General features: G+C 34.7%; 1 pseudogene; it reads left to right on the top strand.

Annotated features, from left to right (window-relative positions):
• Positions 1–1,761: 1,761 nt before the first annotated feature.
• LOC126728649 (protein FAR1-RELATED SEQUENCE 11-like) lies at positions 1,762–4,141 on the top strand (annotated as a pseudogene).
• Positions 4,142–6,662: the final 2,521 nt, after the last annotated feature.

The following is a 6,662-nucleotide window of genomic DNA, read 5'->3' as shown; positions in this document are numbered from 1 at the left end:
ATTGGTCGCTATGGACATTAGGAATAGTTTGGATTTTGATTTATCTGGCATGTATTCGATCAGACATGGTCTTGATGTGAACATTAATCTTTAGTTTTAATGAATTCGTATTTTAACCCCAAAAAAAAAAAAAAAATCTAGATTGTATATCATGCGTTTAGATACCGTTTATTTTATTGAAAACTGAAAACAGTGTAGTAAAATAATTTTTAAACGTTTGAATAGTATTTATGACTCATTTTTAATAAAAATTTTGTTAAAAAAAGAAATTTGTAGATTCCATAAATAGTACACATAACCCACTTATCAGTACAATTTCAGTAGAAAATTTTGCTGCCAAAGAAGTAGTAGGTTCCACTGACAAACAACATTTCACATGGTAGAGGGATTCTCAAAAAAAAAAAAAAAAGAAAAAAAAAGAAAAAAGAAAAAATAATGCAAACGCACAGCTGCCAGCCGCAATCCAAACGCATACGTAAACCTTCGTTTTCACGTGTAGGTCCGTTATGTCTCACTGTCGGCAACATGGTTTCATTGACTTGATTTTAGTTCTCAAAGTGCTACGTTCCCGTGATTTGAGCAATATTATATATGTATACAAAAACTTTGACAACTTTCTCGTAAAGTTATCATAATTATTTATTAGAGTTCATGTTTTGATTTTATGTGAGAACCTTTTTTTTTTTTTTTTTTTTTTTTTTTTTTTTTTTTCTTCTTGTGTGTGTGTTTGTTTCTTAAAAAAAATTGTGCTAATTGACATTTTTGACACTAGTTGATGTGTTAATTAAGCTTATATTAGTTTTCATCTTGGCTAACCATTAACATTATATTTTTACATACCATTAACAATTTCCATCAATAGGTGTCAAATTTTTTGTTGTTGTGTATTTTATTTTATTTTATTTTTTACAACAAATTTTAGTTGGCAATTCTATTGGAAAAATAGTATGGAGTGAATAAGAAATGGATAATGCTAATGAGTGCCCTTAAGGCACTCGTTAAGAATTACTGAAATGCCATTGTATTAATGACAAGCCGCAAAAATCTATACAATGAAATGATATGTGTCAGTTTGCTTAGAAGAAAACAAATCTTTTAGAATAAACCCAAAATACCCTTCAGCTTTTTCAGTTTCTCCTTTTAATGTTCCACCCACCCAACCCAAGAAGTCATCCACACGTATACTTGTTAATTTTTCCCTTCATTTCATCTTTTTTTTTTCTTTTTTTCTTTTACTTTTTCCCTCCAACTACTAAAAAAATACTTGTTAATTTTTCCCACCATTTCACATTTTTTTCTTTTCTTTTACTTTTTCCCTCTAACTTACTATTTCACCTTTTTATCTCCCACCGTTCTGTAGTCATTTTCTTTTTCTTTTTTATCTTCAGTCTTCTTTTTTCTCACTTTTAAAAATGTACTTTAGAAAAATATTGACACACTGAAGCAATATAAGAGAGGGGAGGGCTCAAAGAACTTAATCAAAATTAAGAAGGTACTTTCAATTATTCATTTATTTATATTAAAAAAATGATTTTGCTTTAGTTATTTATTCTTGTTATATTATTATAGTTCAAATGGATAAAGATTTAAATTCAAATGGGATTCAACTATGCATTTCAAGGAATTATTTTGACTTGAATGAGCTTCCTAAAGAAAGTACTATTATTTTATTTGAAAAATGGCTATTTGTTTTTATTTTTTATATTCAAATGTGGTGTTGATTTTTTTTTTTTTTTGAATTCTTGTGACAATATAGCACAAATGGATGAGGATTTTATTGCAAATGAAACTCATCAAAGTGATTCAAGAAATTATATTGAGTTGGATGAGTCTCAGACTTCAAATAATGAAAAAAATAGTGACATTTGTGGAGAGAAAGTTCTTGAAGAATATAATTTTGAGCCTTTTGTTGGTCAATGTTTTCTTAGTGAAGAAGAGGCTTTTATTTTCTATACAACTTATGCAAGACAACATGTTTTTCTATTTGGAAAGGTAGGTTTGTCACAAAAAATAAAGAAATAGTAAGGCGGGATTTCTTTTGTCATCGAGAAGGTCAACCACTATTAAAAATTGTGGATCCATCTAAGGAGCAAAGAAATAGAGTCTTTAAAATGTAGATGCAAAGCTCATCTAAGGATTGCCTTACGAAAATCATTTGATATTTTTCCACAAGAATGGCATGTCACTAAGTTTATTATAGATCACAATCATGAATCGTTGGCTCCTTCAGAAGTGCGGTTTCTTCGTAGTAATCGAATTATCACTAAAGAAGATGAAGACCGCATTCAATTGTTGAAAGAAGCTAATCTTTCGATTAGACAAATAATGCGTATTATGGAACTTGAGAAAAAAGTGGAACATGGACATCTTCCATTTTTTCAAAAAGATATTCGTAATCTTTTTGAGAAAATGAGAAGGGAGCATGCAACAAGTGATGCCATGAGCCTCTTACAATATTGCAAAGATGTAAAAGAGGAGAATTCAAAGTTTCAATATGCTTTTAAAATAGATGATGAGAGAAAGTTGGAGCATATTTTTTGGGCACCTTATCCTTGTATTGATTGGTACCAAAAATATGGTGATGTAGTTGTTTTTGGCACTGCTTATAAGGTGAATGCTTATGATATGCCTTTTGGTGTCTTTGTGGGTGTCAATAATCATGGAAAGAAAATTCTCTTTGGTTGTGCACTTCTTCGCAACGAAACAACTAGTACTTTTCAATGGTTAATGAAGGTAAATTTTCAATCTTGTAAAGATTCACAATTATTTTTTTATTTGGATAGTATTTGAATTTTTTTGCATTGTAATAATTTTATGTTTGATTGACAGACTTTTGTATTATTGATGAAGAAGCCACCCAAGTCTATTTTGACTGATCAAGATCCATGGATCACAGAGGCAATTTCAAAAGAATTGCCACTCACAAAACATGCCTTTTGTGTACAGCATATTACTGTTAAATTTAGTGGTTGATTAACATCAATTCTTCGTAGTCAGTATTCGAGTTGGTGCATGGATTTCTACAAGTTATATAAGTTGGACTCATGTGAAGAATTTGAGCACCAATGGCCACAAGTTATTGCAAAATATGACATGTGTATGAATAAGCATGTGATTGGATTATACCAAATTAAACACTTTTGGGTACCATGTTACCTTCATGGATATTTTTTTGGAGGAATGACAACAACGGGAAGATCTGAAAGTATAAATGCCTTTATCAAACGATTTGTTAGTTCCCACATAAGCTTGATCCAATTTGTTAAACAAGTAAGTCATTATTTACCCTTATAATTTATTTTATTTATGTTTATATTTGTCAATGTTAGTATTTTTTATATTATTTTTTTAAGTCTTGGTGTGTCATTTAGATGCTTATGATTTGTTGTCATTTTTTTAATTTTAGATTGACCTTGCCATTGAAGATGTTGAACAAATACAATCACATGATACAATGTTGGAAACGTTTAGGAGTTCTTCTTTAAGAAGCCTTTCACCATTAGAAGACCAAGCCCATAGTGTGTTGACACCTTATGCTATCAAATTATTTCAAGCGGAATTTGGGAGTGCTACACTATATTCCGTGCTTCAAGAAAATGGTAGTGAATTTGTGTTGCAATATTACAAAGACAAAACTAGTAAAAAACACAAAGTTTTGTGGGATGGTGAAATGACTAATTGTAGTTGCAATCATTTTGAATTTTGGGGTATACTTTGTCGCCACATACTTAGGATATTTCTTCACAAAGATTGCCACCAAATTCCACATATGTATCTATTATCACGTTGGAGTTGTGAAGCATCACTAAAGGGAAAAGAATTGTTAGTTTTGAATGATGAAGATTTAGTGGACAAGGAAACCAATATCAATGGTGATGTTAATGATGTGATTGATGAAGATTGTTTTATTTCTTGTCCTCCAATGTCGAAGACAAAAGGTCGTCCAAAGCAAAAACGAATGAAAGGTGGAAGAGAGTTGGGAAAGCAAAAGAAGTCTTGTAGACTTTGTAAGCATATTGGCCATAACATCTCTACATGTCCGGAGAAGAATAGTAGTACTTCCTCAAATTGTGCAAACAAGAAAAAGAAAACAACATCAACAGATATTGGATTGAACCCAGTATTTTGTTTGAAATGTTAGGTAAAAGCTTTTTGAGATTGTGAAAGAAAAATTATGACACATATTTTGTTAATGTTGTCATTTTGACAACATGTTTTTGAGAAGATTTGATGGAATTTACTTATTGAACTTTTGCTTTTACTTGATCGTTGGTTTAATTGTTGAGTATATGTTGCTTTTTAATTATTAAGGATGTGCTATTTTGGTGTGATACTTTTATTGTCCCATTTGATTTTAAAATTTTTGTTAATTTTTATCTCTATTTTGATCACTCCCACTCACAGGATGTTGTTTATGAAACTTTCGGTCTAATAGTAGTGAATTGGTGGTACATTAACTATTTTTGTATTCTCAAAATGAAAATTCTCTTAATTATTAAAAAAAATAAAAATAAAAAGACTAGAAAGATAAAAATGATGAAAAATTTAGAACCACGTTAATGAAAAATGGAAGGAAAAAGAATATATATATGTAAGGACTCAATTTGTAACGATCCCAAATTCGTATTGAGTTCGAATGTCAAAGGCCCAAACAATAAATTTGTAGAGCGTGGATGTCAAAGAACTAAATTAACTCCAAAAGAAAAACGATTACCCTTTTTGTTTATAGATGGATTAACACCAATATAACAATCAATTTCTCCTTGAAACAAGTTAAGTTCTTTATTTGGTAAGGTTTTCCTCTAAGCGTCACTGGTTTAGAAGTTTCGATCCCCTTTCTCAATGCATTCTTCCATGTTATATACTGCCCTCTTGGTATCATTTTCACCACACGCGTGTAGGTTGGGTTCGGGGGATCCCTTCCCGTCCCATCCAACACCTCCGGGAACCTCTAACCAGCAGCTGTAAGGCTGCCTCATCACTGTTTAGGCATCACCTCCACATTAATGCGACCAGAGAGTTGGTTGAGAGACAATTAATGCGGAGGCAACTGTTGTTAAAGATATTTGTTTACCTTTTCTTTCTTACCCTTGGTCCCATGTCCCACCTTTAGTGGTAATATAGCTCTGAAGTATGTTTGCAACAATGTGGCGTTCAGGTCGTCCTCGGACTCATACTGCCGAGAAGGATTTTGTCCTCGGACGAATAGTGAACTCACCTCACGTGATATCTACTCTCCTTTTCATTTGGTTACCCTTATAACCTGATATGGGCCTCCTCGGGCAGTTTTACGTCCTCGGATGGGTCACAGGCCCAGATAACACGATTTTAATAATTTATTGATTAACCGGCCTCCACAATAGCCCCTCAAAATCTTGCTTTTCGACTCCTCGGGAGAAAAGATTGATTTTGATGTCACAAGCCCATACCCTTTAATGTTTTGGGCATGCTCCTGACGCTTCAGCATCCTGAGCGTGGCAGCATTAAATTTTGGCGACGCCCCTGTCTCCCACGTTCAACGGTAAGATGTAAATCGAATGGTAGGGGGTCTATCTCGTTTCGCGAGCAAGAACTTTCTCGCTCATAACTTCTGCACGACTATAAAGGAATTCTCAAATCAATTCTCTTTCTTACCTTCAGCGATCACACAATTCTAGAGCTCATACACTGAACCTGTCTTTCTCCTTTTTCGTCGTTTTCCTGGCATCTACAAATACTTAAATCTTGTCCGAGGACCCTCTTTCAAACCTGTAAGTTTTCTCAAAACCTTTACCGCTTTCATCTTAAACTCGTTAATTTCTCTACTAAATCCTTTAGGAAAATGGGGAAAAAGGAGGGTAAGTTTCGATGTCTAGTTGAGTCTGAGGAAAGTATGAGAAATTTCCGCTCTAAGTATAGGATTCCCTCAACGGTGGGTATGAGGTACACAGCCCAAGGGGAATGGGCCGATGCTAGACAAACAGGGGAAGTGGTTATTCCCATGATTGCCTTCATAGAAGGCGGGATGACCATCCCCATGGGTAAGATTACTAGGAGCTACCTTAGGTTCTTTAGGTTATCCCCAACTCAGTGTGCCCCAAATATGATCAACCTATACGCTCCGAGGAAGATCTTGACGAAATGGGAATACAAAGGAAGCCCCAAAGAAGTTTAAAGGAGTTGATCGAGAATCAGCCTGGGGGGAAGAATGCGTCGGGGAAATCAACGCAATCTCAGATTCCTTCTCTTCCCACCAGGTCTCCACATCCTGCTCCTCATCCACCTTCTCATCAACCTCAATAGCCAGTCAGAGCTGATGCGGCCGAATTGAAAAGGCATAGGGAATAGAAAGGGAAAGACGTGATGGATGCTGACAAGTCCCGTCCGCCCCGCGAGGATGATGCCCAAAGAGTTGCAAAGCAGCAGAACACTAGCCATCTTCCTCAGTGAGGCCAAGAGAGGTTTGACACTCAACCTCTTGAGCCTCAAGCCTGGCTACCAGTACCCATGCATGCTGGGGAGCCCCTACGAGATGATGCATCTATTAGGGACTTCAACGGTGGCATTGGGTGTCACGTAGCCTCGGCTATAGAGGAGGCCTTGTTACTCCCAAAGGACGTGGCCGAAATAAAGAACGCGAGGAAGAATGAATTCATCCTCAATAATAAAAGATACTTGGGCAT

This window comes from Quercus robur, chromosome 5 (assembly GCF_932294415.1).
Source record: "Quercus robur chromosome 5, dhQueRobu3.1, whole genome shotgun sequence".
Classification (NCBI taxonomy): domain Eukaryota; kingdom Viridiplantae; phylum Streptophyta; class Magnoliopsida; order Fagales; family Fagaceae; genus Quercus; species Quercus robur.
Note: the sequence above shows the minus strand (reverse complement) of the source record. Positions and strands in the feature narration are given on the sequence as shown.